Genomic DNA, 14,422 nt, shown 5'->3' with positions numbered 1-14,422 from the left:
GTTTAGTTTTAAAAGGATTCCATGACTTTGTATAACCAGAAAAATCCAAAATGAAGACACTTTTTTAAATGAATTTCTCCAAGTGTTCAAAAAGAGAATACAAACATACACATAAGAGAACACACACACTCTTTTCTCTACCAGACCTAAACTGCACTTGATTCAGGTAACATATCTATTTCTCTGTGGCTGAGGATGATCCAGTGATCCAGTGTCCTGGTTGGCCATACCTATGTCACATGGCCATTCCAATGATTTAAGAAAAAAGGTTTAATCATTAGCATCCCAGGCAGAATCTTATGCAACTAGTAGTGGTAAATATTTCTCCAAAATAATGAGAGGGGTAACAACTGTCTCAACATAAGGAACTTAATATTGTTACATTAAAAAAAATCACAACTGTTTGCTATGAGTTATAAGCTCTTTATTATTTAAATATATGTGTCCCTGCAAAATTCCTGTGGAAAACTACCCCTAGGGTGATGTGGTTTGGAGGTGCGTACATAACAGAAAGCATCTGGACCTGAGGATGGAGCCCGTGTGAACAGGATTGGCCACCTTGTGAAAGAGGCTGGAGGAGGTCTGTGATCTCCTGTGAGGACACTGTGACAAGATGCATTTCTAGTCACTAAACCAATGAGTACACTGATTTATCTTGGACTTTCCAGCTTCCAGAAATGTGAGAAAAGATATTTCTATTTATAAATTACCCAACCGAAAATACCTTAGATAGTGCAGAACAAATGGACTAACACATGCTTCCAGTTTTGAGTTAGCAATTTTTTCTCCTCTTGAATTCCTGAGTGACCAGTAAAGTGAACATCTATTCATATAGGACACATTCAAATAATGCATAAACAAAAACATAGAGCCTATATTACAAATAATTAAATAAATCTAGTTAGCCATAAACCTCCCTTAAGATAATTGTTAATTATGTTTCCTCCCAAAGATAAAGAAAAGGTTGCTGCATGAATCAAAAGGAGGCCCTTTCTCTGTACCTGCCAGATTCTCTGAGCAACTGATTCTGAGACGGTTTGGTGTTTCTATTAGTAAGTGGCTTTAAATCGACAACAGAGGAAGAAGTCAGGAGTGGACAACGTGGGCAGAACGAGCTATCAACGACAAAGCAGGCCTGAATGACAGTCTCAGCTGTTACCTGGTGGTTGCTATGTTAGTGTAAAACAAGACTATCTTTAGTACATGTTGACCCTTTAGTACTCTACTGAGTAACAGAAACTTTGAAAAACAATGGTTTAGGAGAGCAGCAAGATGGTTCAGCAAGGCTATCTGAGTCCCAAAAAGGTGGAAGGGGAGAACCAACTCCACAAGGTTGTCCCCTGCCTCCACACACCACACACACACCACACACCAGACAGTTGGTTGGTTTTGTTTTTTTCTGTTTTAAAGTCCATTTGAGGGTGGGGGTACATAGAACAGAGGGAGAGGTGAAGCCCAATATATTCAGGACCCTGGCTTCAGTCTCAAACATTTCAATGAAACACACAAACAACTGCACCCTAGAATTATTTTTATTATTATTTAATAATATTTAATACTTTTATTCCTTTTTATGTTTTGAAAACAGTTTAGAAAATTTTGCACTTTGGTATCATGTAGCATGTAGTTCTGTGTAGTAATGAGGCGAGCAGGCCTGCTTTTCATTCCGCCCGGCTCCCGCACAGCTAGCTTTACACCCGAAATAACCACACACAAACTGTATTCATTTAAACACTGCCTGGCTCATTATATCTAGCCTTTTGTTGGCTAACTCTCATATCTTGATTAACCCATTTCTATTAATGTGTAACCACCGTCTGTCTTGGGTAGGAGAAGCATGGCATCTGCCTGACTCTGCTTTCTTCCTCCCAGCATTCTGTTCTGTCTTCCTGCCTACCTATGTTCTGACCTATCAGGCCAAGCAGTTTTTATTAATTCACCAATGAAAGCAACAGATAGATAGAAGACCCTCCTACATTAGTTCTACTGCAGCAATAAAACCTTAGGAGCTTTACCCAGAGTCTGTTGCTGATATACACGTACCCCATAATCTTGCAGATTATGGTGATGAATCCAAGTTAAATAACATGTTACGGAAAGCCCTTCATTGTGTGACTTGTACCATAATTCATTCCGGTTAAATTGGCCTGAGACTTACAAAGCACTCTGTACAAGCAATGTGAGAACGAGCAGGGGCTTCCCCAACAAGGCCTTCCACACCGCCTCCTGCTGGAGCCTGTGCAGGTGAGCTTAGCTCCTCTTCATTCACCTCCTCACTGTAAAACAGAGAGTATAACGTCAAGGGGGAAACAGGGTGCTCCACCTGTTTCTTTATTTTGTTTTGCTAAGCTGAGGCCTCACTATGCAGTCCAGCTTTGTCTGGGACTTACTGGGTAGTTGAGACTGGATGAGACGTGAAGTCTTCCTGTAGCAGCTTCCCAAGTGCTTGAATTTTAGGCAAGTGACATCCCAATCAAAGGAACATTCTGAGAAGCATAAGACTGTGTCTTCATGTAGGTGTGAACTAACTGGAAGTGTTGTTCAGTATGACTACCAAGGCAGGTCTTTCATATGTAAATAGCCTTGATATTTTAAAGAGGAAGTAAGCACCCTGTGCTTCTTACCACGACAGCAGCATCTCTTTAAAATGAGCCATTAACTTCTAGGATTTTGAACAGCCAGAACAGTTTGCCCTGGCCACACCCTACTACTACTACTGTTGTACATACACACACATACACACACACACACACACACACACACACACACTCCACCTTTGTTCTATACCCGATCATCAGCCAGTTCTACTTTGCTTCTTCAAGGGCTGCTTTCACCCTCCGAGTCTCTGGAGCATGTGAGCTTGTGCTCTACTGCTATCATTATTAAGACTCTTTTCGAGAATACCTCCCCTGCCCTGCAGGACTAAGTCTCTTGGCTTCTCCAGTGAGGTCAGGACACTATACTGACACCTGATAGATGCTTACAGGTTTTTGTTTTTGATTTCCATTTTCGTATCAGTTAAAAATATTTTTTACACTAGAGTAGGATAAGTGTTTGCCCTTTGTACAGCTCTCCTGTATATGGGAGTCGTGAGGCTCAGAAACCCACTTGAAAGGAGAACTCCAAAGGGTTAATTAGATGGCCATGCTGTAGCAGGATAAACTCAAGAAGCTTTGCTAGACTCCCTATCTTAAGACTGATGTTCTTTCTAAGAGCTCTTCAACTGTGCCCTGTGTATTCAGGAGTAAGCATCCAAGTCTAGTAGTGACTTCCTTTTTCTCTTAATGCTCTTAATTAGGCAGTCCACCAACCAACAACTTGGTTCCAATAAATGAGTGCCTACTATACACAGCACCATGCCAAATGCTGCAGGCCTTCTTGTGCACAGCACCCTGGATTCTCACATGCGAGTAAGTTAGGGTTGGAGCCCAGATGAAGTGAAGATGAATAATTGATGCTTTTATAGAGAAGAACAGAAAAGGGCCAGAGAAGGCAATCATACTGCAGAAACTCAAAAGAGGACAGTCACCTCTGTCTGGGGTGATGCAGAAAAGATTTCAAAGAGGAGGGGGAGATGGACATAAAGGTCTGGATTTTGGCCAGATGTACAGTGGTGCAAGACTGGAGTGACTAATGTCTTGATGGGGAACCATGATCATTGTGAGTGGCTTTGGGAGTGGCGTCCATAGGCACAGAGAGACGGGGATACAATGGCTGGCCTCCTTGGTGAAGTGTACAGTTTAAATTAGGGCAAGAAGACCTTAAGGTAAAAAAAAAAAGGCGTCAGAGGACATGGACAGAAACTTCCTTTCCTCCAGCTTGCAGGTGGGCTTCAGGAAGACTGAGGCAGGCTAAACGTGTGCCTGTCAGGGGAGTCAGTGGGACGCCATGAAGGAACTGCAGGGCTACAGGCAAAGGGGATGAATGAGGATAGCTAGGCATAGCAAATTTATTTCAGTCATGTTAATTGGAACTGTGATCGGCTTATCCAGATGGAGATACTCAAAGCTCAATCTGGAGTTGAAAACAAACCTAAAAGGAGAGTAGATAGAAGCCTGGGAGCCCCGGAGCAGCAGCCTCTAGCATCTGGGTCTTCCTACCTTTCCATTGCACATTTTCCCTTGGAACTCCTCCCTGTTCTTAGTAGAGCATGCTTATTTAGGACGTGGGAGAAGATGGCACAGCAAGCACGCAGGGACAGAACTGTCAGATGCGCAGGAGCTATGCGTTACACAGCACTAGTGAAGGTAAAAGAAGAGAAAGGCTCACCGAGTCGCAATGTGGGCGTGGATGGGGGGGGGGTGACCTCTTTAAACCCTGCAGAGAGGTCAAATGAATGAATGTTATCTAAGCAAAGACCTTCTGGTGCTCACATAATCCTACTGTCTCCTGTTGAGCTGTCTGACGCAGCAGTTATGTGATATTTTAATAGCACAGTATTCTGAACCATCAGGTAGGAGCTGATGGTAATGTTTTATTCTCAGCATTTTCCACCAATAAATGGGCGGTAAACAAGTCTGTGAATGAAATTGTCAATGCTGATGAGATAAAGAGTAGTTTCAGTAAAGAAGTGGGCGTAGAAACCAAATTCCAGTGTCTAAAGTACAAGAATATGACACACAGATATATATATGTGTGTGTGTGTGTATTCTTTTGTAAAAAAGAAAAAGCTAGCATTTAAGTTCTTACAGTTGATGGCTTGAATTGTGGTGACTTTTAAAATGAATTGCTATTGTGTTCTTTAGATAGCTAGTTTAGAGGAGAAAATTCTGCTAAGAAAATGGTTCTGTTTATTTTGGATTTTCTGTTGACCAGTGAGTCTTCAGGGAGATTAAGATTACAAGAAAAGGCCCTGACAGCTATCTATGAAAGCAAGATTAAAACAATATTATCCACAGTCAGCTGTGGTCCCAGGCTTTGTAAACCTGTGCTGTTAGAATGCTCAGAGATTTGGGAACCTGAAGATCCTCAGGCATCCAGATGAGACTAATCTGGGGAAGCTTTGGAAAGGAGATAAATTTAAGCTGTTTTGAAAGGAGACTATTCTAGTCAAGCGGCAAAGAGTCTTACAGCGCAGGGTTAGGTATTTTAATTTGATGGCTTGAGATAATTTGGAGCTATATCCGTGTTGTGAATGTTCCCTGGGAGGTGACTCAGGTCCCTAATTCCTACCTCTGCTACACACTGGAACCTACCTGGAGAGCTCTGAAGCACCCTGACCTGCAGGCTGTACCCTAGGTCACCGTGGAAGGAGGGGCACAGACACGAGCGGTGGTGGTTTTGATCTTCTTGTTGTTAAGTTCTTAGGGTGACTCTGATAGCTAAAATGGAACACAGGATACATCTCTCTTCGTGTAGGGTAGACAGGCTAGAATTAGAACGGTTAGCCAGAAGGCTGGAACTGGGGAGTCTGACCTGGCTTTGCGAGCAGAGATAAGAGAGTGAGGCTAGAGTATTCTGAGGGAGCCTTGCTTGGACTGTTGACGCCAGTCGGCTACAGTTTTTCACAAAGCTCTCCACTTAGAACACGGCAGTTCTTATGATGGATCACTTGGAAAATGAGCAAATAGAATGTGGATTTTTTTTCCTAGACTTTGGGGGCTCTGCGGTTAGCAAATTCTATACTATGTGGTCAGAGGACACAATACCATCATATCAACTTTTACTTATATATCTTAAAACTTTTCTTTTTATGTGTATGGGTGTTTTCATGCATGCATGTATAAGCATCACATGCATTCCCGGTGCCCTCAGAAACCAGGGAAGGGTGTCAGATCACATGGGATTGGGGTTATGGATGATCGTGAGCTGCTATGTGGGTGCTGGGAATTGAACCCAGGCCCCAGGAGCAAGTGCTCTTAATCACTAAGCTGTCTTTCCAACTTCAACTTTTATTTATATTTGAGGGAATAAAATACAAGCTGACCATGGGTGCTTAGATTTAAAAAATCAAAATTCCAATTTTTTGATTGAGTTACAACTAGGCTGTTGCAAAATTATGATCCGTTTAGACTTTATAAAGTTTAGATTAAGCTTGAAGGAAAAGGAAAGTGAGGTTGTTAAGAACACTGAGGAGAAAGACTCAATGTCTCTCTCCCTAGAATGAAGCTTTTGCAGCAGGCATGGGAAATGGATGGGTGGTGCTTCAGGAATGAGAGTCCCTCAGGAAGCTGGGCTGGCAAGTGAGGGCAGGGGCTTTCAGTGTTAAAATCAGACCATTTTCAATTGACTCTGGCATGTCTCACTTTAGTTTCAAGGAAGGGCAGACTATCACAAGGTGGGCTATTATTTATGATATGAAGTGCTGCTTCATAGTCTAGTTGGTACAGGGGTGTTTGATAAAACAGACACTGACAGGAAACTTCCGTGCCAGGAACTCCCAGGAAAGACGTGATTGAAGACGATTACTGAAGCGAAATCATTTCTGTGATCCTGAGGGTGAGCCTTACAACAGCGATTGGTCTCTAACTGCTGTCAGTGTTTAGAGAATGAAACACTTCTATTCTTAGATGCTGGCGAGGGCTGGTCCTACCTAGAAAATCGACATGCTGTGATTTGACAGGTAGAGAGAGACTCGGCTTGCTCCTCAAGACTTCCTCAGGTCATTTCATCTGTTTGTAGGGACTGAGAGTACGGTGTGGCAGGTTAGTACACTGTCTCTAGGAGACCGCTGAGAAAATAAAGATACATACATGGGGAGCAGCAACATGCCCAGAAATGACATTCACTCCTTGCCCCTCTCCAGAGCAGCTCAGGGCAGGGACTGAACTGGGTTGAAAAGGGCGTGGTGAGGTAGGAATCGGAAAGAAGGGAGACTAGGTAAAAGTTGACTGGTCTGGAGTAGGGTGCTGCAGGCAGGAGTCACTGAGCATCCAGAAAAGTAAGGAAGACCCGAAGAGTCCACGCCATCTTGAGAGGACAACCACGCTGCCCTTTTGCCCAGGCCTTACCAACCACTGGGCTTCTGGCTCACTCCAGCACAGTTCACCAGGCAGGTTTAGCCTCCGGGGGGGGGGGCCATAATACCTACCCAAAGTCACTCCGTGCTCCTTGGCACACTCCACTTTTCTTAATTGCTTCCAATTTCCCATTCTCAGATTTGCTGTTCTGGGAAAGAAGGTTCTAAATTAACGCTCTACAAAGTCCCCCCTACATGTTGGTTTGCAAAATTAATGATCCTCATGGCAGAGCAAATTAATCTTTGATGCTTGGTTGACGCTAAAGACAAAACTTACTGGGGCCCTCTTAATACTGCGAGTCAGTGTTCTTTCCCCTACTCCTTTCCATGCCTGCTACACTCACGAAGGAGACAATGCATCTCGTCTCGGAAGTCCATCTCCGAATCTCTCTGTTGCCAGTTCGTGGAGGGGCTGTGCACGCTGCTCAGAGGCAGGCGAGGCTACACAGGGAAAGTCACCGGATGTATGGTCACAGAGTTTCACTTGCACTTTCTGCATCCACTGAGGACACGTGTTGTTCCATTGAGAGAACATGTAATACTTGCTTCAATTTTAGGGAGAACACGACAGCTTCTTCGGGCTCGCACTCATCTCCGCGGGCATGAGAAGCTCTCGCACTGCCTGGCTGTTTCTAGCCAGAAGCGTCTGCTGCTACATTGAACTGCTCAGTTCGTTTCAGGTGAAAAATTAAAGCTACACGCTTGTCAAAAGGTCACTTTTTGAGAGGGCACCCATCAACCATCACCCGACTCCGCGCAGGGTTGCGGCTGGAGGCACCGCACACCGCCTCCTTCCAGGTCTGGGAAGGCCAGATGTTTGGGAGGGTCTGGTTCAGCCTGCTTCAGGATCTCGCCCGAGCCCCCGCGCTCTGAGCGGAGCTAGTGGCCCTTCGTTGGTCGGGTGTGAGCCAAACTCTCGGGGTGGGCCTTTGGGAGAAAACCCAGACCCCCGCCAAGTCCACCTCCGAGCCAGGGGCGTGAGAGGGGGAGCGGGCGCAGGCTCCAGGACGCCCGCGTCTCCTTTGTGCCAGAGCAGCTCTCGGCCCGTTCCCGCTCGTCTCGCACAGACCGCGGCGGACGCGCGCCCGGCCAGGGCGACCCTAAGGGACCCGGCCGCTGGGCCCTCTGGCGGCGGCACCTGGCGGCGGGGCCACGGCCGAGGGGCGGGGCCAGGCCGGGTGCGCGGTGTGTGGGGGGGCTCCGCGAGCACGAGCCCGCGCGCTCCCCGGCGTCCGGCGCACGCGCGAGGCCAGGAGGAGCGCGCCCCGGCGGCGGCGGCGGCGGCGGGAGCGGAGCGGCTGAGAGAGGCTGGCCGCGCGGGCCGGCTGGCAGCGGCGGCGCTCGGAGCCGGGCGGAGGGCGAGGCCGGCGGGGACGGCGGGAGCCGCCCGCCCGACCGCGAGCCCCGAGTCGGTAGATGGGGCTGCGCGGCACCCGCGGCTGAAGAGAGGAGCGGCGGCGCGGAGGCGGCCGAGGTACGAGCCGGTGAGTGGCGGCCCCACGCGGTGCGGTAACGGCCGGCTCGAGCGCCCAGCCCGGAGGCGCCACGCGGGCCCCGCCCCTGCCACCTGGGCGCGGGAGCCACGGCGTGTCCTGCCGGCGCCCCTGGCCCCCACGCGCCCCCGCGGGCCGCCCCTTCCGGGCGGGGCCGGCCGCCTCCCTCTGCGGCGCTGGCGCTTCAGCGTGGACCGGGGCGGGCGGGCGGTTCTGACTGACACCTTTGGGGGCCCGGAGATTCCCGGGGAGGCGGCTTGTTGCAACTCCGGCTGCCACTTCTGAGCCACGAGGTTTCCAGTTGTTTGGCCAAAGTGGCCGTGGGCGAGCACACGCCTCTGCGGGGGCGGTCGCCGCTCAGCGCGTGCTCTCGGAGCCTGGGCACATTTGTCTGGAAGCAGAAAGGTGCCTGCCTTTTCCTCCCTTCTGTGCCGGCCGGGCAGCGGACCTGGGGGGGCGTAGATGGCAGATCCGACAGCGCGGTGACAGCTTGTGGACTGGTTGGGGTGGATTTTGTTATTATTCTTGCGGGGGTACTTTTTTTTTTTTGACACTTCGTCGGGACTTTATTTTCCAGCTACCAGTTCCTAGGATCGCAGCCCGAGATAACAGTCATTCAACTCCCCTCTTCTAGGGCGGGCATTTCTGTAGTTGGGGAGGAGGGAGACGGTGAGGAAGAGCCTCGAAGGCTGTCGGTGAGAGGCTTAGAAAATTCTCTGCATTACTCAAAAAGCAGCCGGTTAAGGTCAAACTAGCCATGCATCTACTCTTTTCCTACGCCCCTGGGAATTCTTGGAATTTTACTTTAGCCTTCCTGAATGGTTTCCTTGTAATATAGCTGACAGTATTCGGGATGCGTTAAATTGCTCTTCTTTTGGAGTACGATTTAGCAGCGATTTCTTCCTGTGTAGTCTTTCAGATCATCTTCTTTTGCCGGGGGGGGGGGGGCACGACTTACAAATGTCTCCTTTGTTAGGTGAGGTAGTACACCGTTACCGAGGCTGAGATAGTTTTGGTACACTGGTCAAACAAGGCACCAGAATTAGGCTGTGCAGTTATGATAAACTGCTAGGCCTGGGTTATAGTTTTGTGTTCAGAGGCCTTACTACTCTATACCTCAGTAACTTTGGGGGTTATTTGATTTTTGAGGTCGTTTATATCTTAAAGCCTTAATATATTTAAATGTATTGCTTTTTAAGGCTCATGTTTCTTTTATTCTAAATTAGGGTTACATAATGCACAAATGGTATCACTTGGAATTGCTCTGTTTGTCCTATGGAGACTACAGGCTAAGTAGGAGGGTGTATGTCTTTTGTAAATTTTGTCAGTGAGGTCCATTTCTACCTTGGAATATTGAAATCTTCATTTTTTTTAAAGTTTCTAGGTAAAAATATCAAGCTGTTCGAGTTAAGTCTGATAGCGCTATATAAGACAGAATCCTGTTTTTTTTTTCTCTTCCAGAAAAATGTTGGATTTTTATAATTTTCTTAAGTATTTGAGGGAGCAGTTCCCTTTTTTTCTGATGCTCATTTCATGCTGAAATTGTGTTAGAATACCCAGGCTGCTTCCACTCTCCTTCACTTGTAGCTTGAGATTGAAATCAAAAAGGGAGAAAGACAATCATGAGACTCAGGGTAGCTGTTTTATAAAGTTTTAAAATCGTCTTACCTGTGTGAATATTTGCCATACCACTGAGTAATGGATGATTAGCAGAAGACAACAGATGTTTTAATTAAATGCTTTGTACATCTCAGCTTTATCAAAAGTGGGTAGCATTAACAAATCATTGCTGAGAGAGTTGCAAACAGTATAGTACTCATGTTAGTCGGAGACTCGGTGATTAAAACACCCAGAAAATAGAATCTGAGACGGGTAGGAAGACCCATTTGTATTTTTATGTCATTTATAGTCAGTGCAGATGACTGGCGGCTTAAAGGAACTTCTGTAAATTCTAAGTTAGGTATATAGTAACACTGATAAATTCCCTTTTCAGTGTATTTCATTTGATACATAACTACATTTGTACCAGAACTTGCCTTCAAGTAAATAGTAGTTACTCACAAAGGATATGCTGATATTTAGGGAAGGCTGAACAGACTTGAAAAGTAATCAACTATTTGAGATACTATCATCATGCCTAGAAAATTATTGTAGTTTTATTTTACTGTTAGGTTTTCTTCCAAAAGTAATTCTCTGTTCATAAACATCGCATCTTAAAGCATGGAAGAAGACCTCTCTACTAGTATTTGATTACATTTCTCTCTAATTGTAGGCATCATTTTTGCTTAGAGTATTTTGAGTTTTAACTTCAAAAGCAGTGGCAGTGATTGCCCCATGCTTCACTGTAATTTGTGTGTGACCGCTTGGGGGAGCCTTTGCAGTTCCTCTCAACGGGATCCCTGCTCTGCTTGCACTGGCTGCTAATCACCCTGGGCATATTGCCAAGCTGCCAGAGAGTGTGCCGAGGAGGATGCATTCAGAACCTTGATCTCAGTGTGTAATGACTTTTTCTTTAACCCACACTCCACTCACAAAGTACTTCTCCTTACAGACTGTTATTAACAGTGTACTTTTTGAACTACTGTTAAATGGGCTAACTAAATAACCATGAAACATAAAGATTCATGAATGCATTCTAGCTTTCAGAGATCAGATTTTACCAGCATTACTCTTAGAAGTAGTGTAGGTTTAATTACTTGTTTAATGTACACAGATATTAGTTGTCTTGAAGGATCTGGAGAGATCATCACTCCTGTTTGAAGTATACTAATTCCAAGCCTTTTAAAGCAGATCGGTCTCCTTTTGAATGCTTTTAGAGGAGGAGGAGGTATCAAAACATCCCTTGTAGTTAAATTTACATTCATTTCCCTACAGAAGGAAAGACAGTCTTCTGGCAGAGTCCTGGGGAGTTATGATTATTCTTACCCAGTGTAATAAAGCCAGATTTCTGCATTCTCTTTTCTGATAATATTTAACTTTGTTGTTGCCATTTTAGAAAGTGACCTCAGGAAATAAAATAAAATTCATTTTTAACAGGTTAGAGAGAAGTTAGCTTTTATGATCTTCTTTTACACTCCTTGTTTCTGGATAGGTTTCTTACCAAACCCCTTGTTTCTAGAACTACGTGTGGCTTGCTCTTTGCTGGCTATATAGAAGAGCACTTTCTCTTCCTCCTAGTAGAAAATATATCCACCAGCAGCTTCTGTATTTTTATAGTACCTGGGCAGGCAACTGGAGACAGCAGCCAGTACTGAGTTATTTCCTGTTTGACAGACTGGTTGTAATCATAACTTGGTTGTACATTGTAACCATGTGTAATCCCAGTAGACACCCCATGATAAGGTCTGTGCTCAGTCATTCCTGAAGCAGTTTTATCTTTTCTTTTTAATTTGATCTTCATTTCTAAAGATGTATAAAAAAACATTCTTTTAAGGATATACAAAAGAATGAGAGGGCTTTACAGTTTAAGAAAGATATATGTGTAGAAGAATCAATATGGCATGAAATAATAAAAATGGCATGATGATAATGAAGAAACTGGAGAAATAGTTGCAAATTGTACTGAAGACAAAAGATTAACTTCCTAAATCTGTAAAGAATACTTACTAACCACTACGCAAGAGATTAACCCCAAGTAGGCAGAGGGCGTGGACAGAGTCTCAAAACAGAAATTCAAATTATATTGTGCATATGTTAAGACTTTCAACTTCATACAGAATACAAATATAAACTAAGACTGAATATTGGGTATGGTAGCACGTGTCTGTAACTAGCACTGAAAGGAAGCTGAGGCAGCCAAAGCTATACAGTTGAGACCCTGCTTAAAGACTAAATCAAACCTAAGGGGAAAACCATCTTATTATGTACCGTTTTTATCTAGTACATTCACAGACCAAAGAAGTTCTTTGGAACTTAGCAAGTTTTCTCACGTTGTTATGGAAGTATAAATTAATAAAATTAGATCTAGCAGAAATTCTGAACATCGTTAAGATGAATGCTGGAGAATAAATTTAAGAAAGCTGGAAATGTGCATCAGTGCACGCAGAAGCTTATGGGAATTACAGAGCTAACATGCAGCTTCCTTATCTGAGCTCGAACTTGCATTGCTGCTCTCTGGGTCCACTCAGGAAGCTCAGCAAACTGGGTTTCTCTTTCCTTCCACACTCCAAAAAAAAAGGTGGTCACTAGTAAGTGCTGTCTCATCTTTATCCTGAGACCTGGAAGACTTGAGGGGAGCTAAGTTTATTACCTTTATATAAAAACAGAAGTAATTTGGTGCTGTCGGAAGAAATCTTGTAAACTTAGTGTCACTTGAAAATGTATTTAAGATGTTTGTAAAACAAGTGAGCACCTTTAATCTCAGCACTAGAGAGGCAGTGGTGTGTGTGGGGGGATGGGAGGTGGCGGTAATAGATGTTGATCTCTGAGTTCAAGGCCAGTCAGGGAGGGCTGGCTGCTTAGAGAAACCCTGTCTCAAAAAACAAAAAAACAACAACAGAAAAACAAGTGAGCCCAAAGTTTCAAAAAAAGTTTATGTTAATTATATTGTGTGAACTGGTGGTTTTTGTGGTTCCTTTGTTCTGTAGACTATAGATCTTAGTTGAGTAGGAGAGCTGTTATTGAAAGGTGGGCTGGACAGCTGCAGATGTGTGAAATACTTAGGAAGTTTGTGAGACTGTGAGGAGCTTGACTGACTGGGTGGGCCATGTGCTTAGGGAAAAGGGACAATGAGAGGTTTTAGAGACTGGTAGATTTCAGAGGGCCTTCATCTTGGGAAATGCTAAGTAGATTTAATTAAGTGTTTAAGGACATTTGGTGTATGAGGTTTTGTTTAGTAAGTCCTTTTGCTGTAGAGTGACTGGTACACTGTGTTCTTTGTGTAAGCACCTGGCCTTTGCAGTTCCCTATAGTAAAGGATTTTTAACTTTAGCATGTATGTATTGGCAAAAGCCCCTAAGAGTCACAGCTTGAGTATTAATTAATACATCCTGTGGAATATTTAACAAGTCATTTAACAGGTTTTGTGTGGTGTGAGAGTGTGTTCTGTGTTATGTACATGACTTTAGCACTTGGTCTGTCCTCCACCACATTAGCCAGGTCTGTACTGTACTGCACGCGTCTCACTGATTTCTCTGCTCACAACCATTTCTTCTCTCTTTTGCTGTCTAAATCTCTGATAATAAGGTTCCAGGCTTTCCTTCCTCAAGAAACTGTCCTTGACCTCATCCACATTTTTTCTTTCATTCAAGACAAATTGTAACATATAACTTGTGTAACTGGTTTATGTGTTTTTATTCTTAGGAGCCTTGAATGTCCCCCACCCACTTGCTTACAGAGTTCAAGAACTGTGCTAAATGCTTTTTATACATGATGTCATTTACTAATTGCAAGCTTAACATCAGATTTTAAAATCTTTCCAGATTTTTTTTTCTAGACAGGGTTTCTCTATAGCTTTGGTGGCTGTCCTGGAACTAGCTCTTTTATTATTATTATTATTATTATTATTATTATTATTATTATTTAAATATTTATTATGTATACAATGTTCTGTGTATGCCTGCAGGCCAGAAGAGGGCACCAGACCCCACCACAGATGGTTGTGAGCCACCATCTCCCAGTGGTTGCTGGGAATTGAACTCAGGACCTTTGGAAGAGCAAGCAATGCTCTTAACTGCTGAGCCATCTCTCCAGCCCCCTGGAACTAGCTCTTGTAGATCAGGCTGGCCTTGTACTCACCGAGATCCGCCTTCCTCTGCCTCCTGAGTGCTGGGATTAAAGATGTGTGTCACCACTGCCCAGTCCTCCACATTTTCTTAATTTTTCTTGGCTGCTGCAACAAATTGGCACACTGACTTATGAACAAAAATCAGAAATTTATTTTTTTGCAGTTCTGAACACCAGATGCTTGAAATCATTACTATTGGGCCCAGGTCAGGTCAAGGTGTCATTAGGCTGTTCCTGTTGGGGAATC

The 14,422-nt window shown here is 44.5% G+C and overlaps 1 protein-coding gene across 3 annotated transcripts in view; it reads left to right on the top strand.

Moving 5' to 3' along the window:
* Window positions 1-8,220: 8,220 nt before the first annotated feature.
* Window positions 8,221-14,422, top strand: part of Pals2 (protein associated with LIN7 2, MAGUK family member) — a 99,627-nt gene continuing 93,425 nt past the window's right edge. Inside the window, exon 1 of one of the 3 annotated variants that reach the window (XM_041640546.1) lies at window positions 8,221-8,432. The gene's annotated coding sequence lies outside the window, so the exon portion shown is untranslated. Of the gene's footprint in view, window positions 8,443-8,836; window positions 8,857-14,422 lie in introns of those variants that run through there. The other 2 variants (XM_041640545.1, XM_041640547.1) reach the window with 2 other exon arrangements.

Source organism: Microtus oregoni, unplaced genomic scaffold (genome assembly GCF_018167655.1).
Source record: "Microtus oregoni isolate MIOR12 unplaced genomic scaffold, Mior012 000064F_ref0000363, whole genome shotgun sequence".
Taxonomy (NCBI): Eukaryota; Metazoa; Chordata; class Mammalia; order Rodentia; family Cricetidae; genus Microtus; species Microtus oregoni.
Note: the sequence above shows the minus strand (reverse complement) of the source record. Positions and strands in the feature narration are given on the sequence as shown.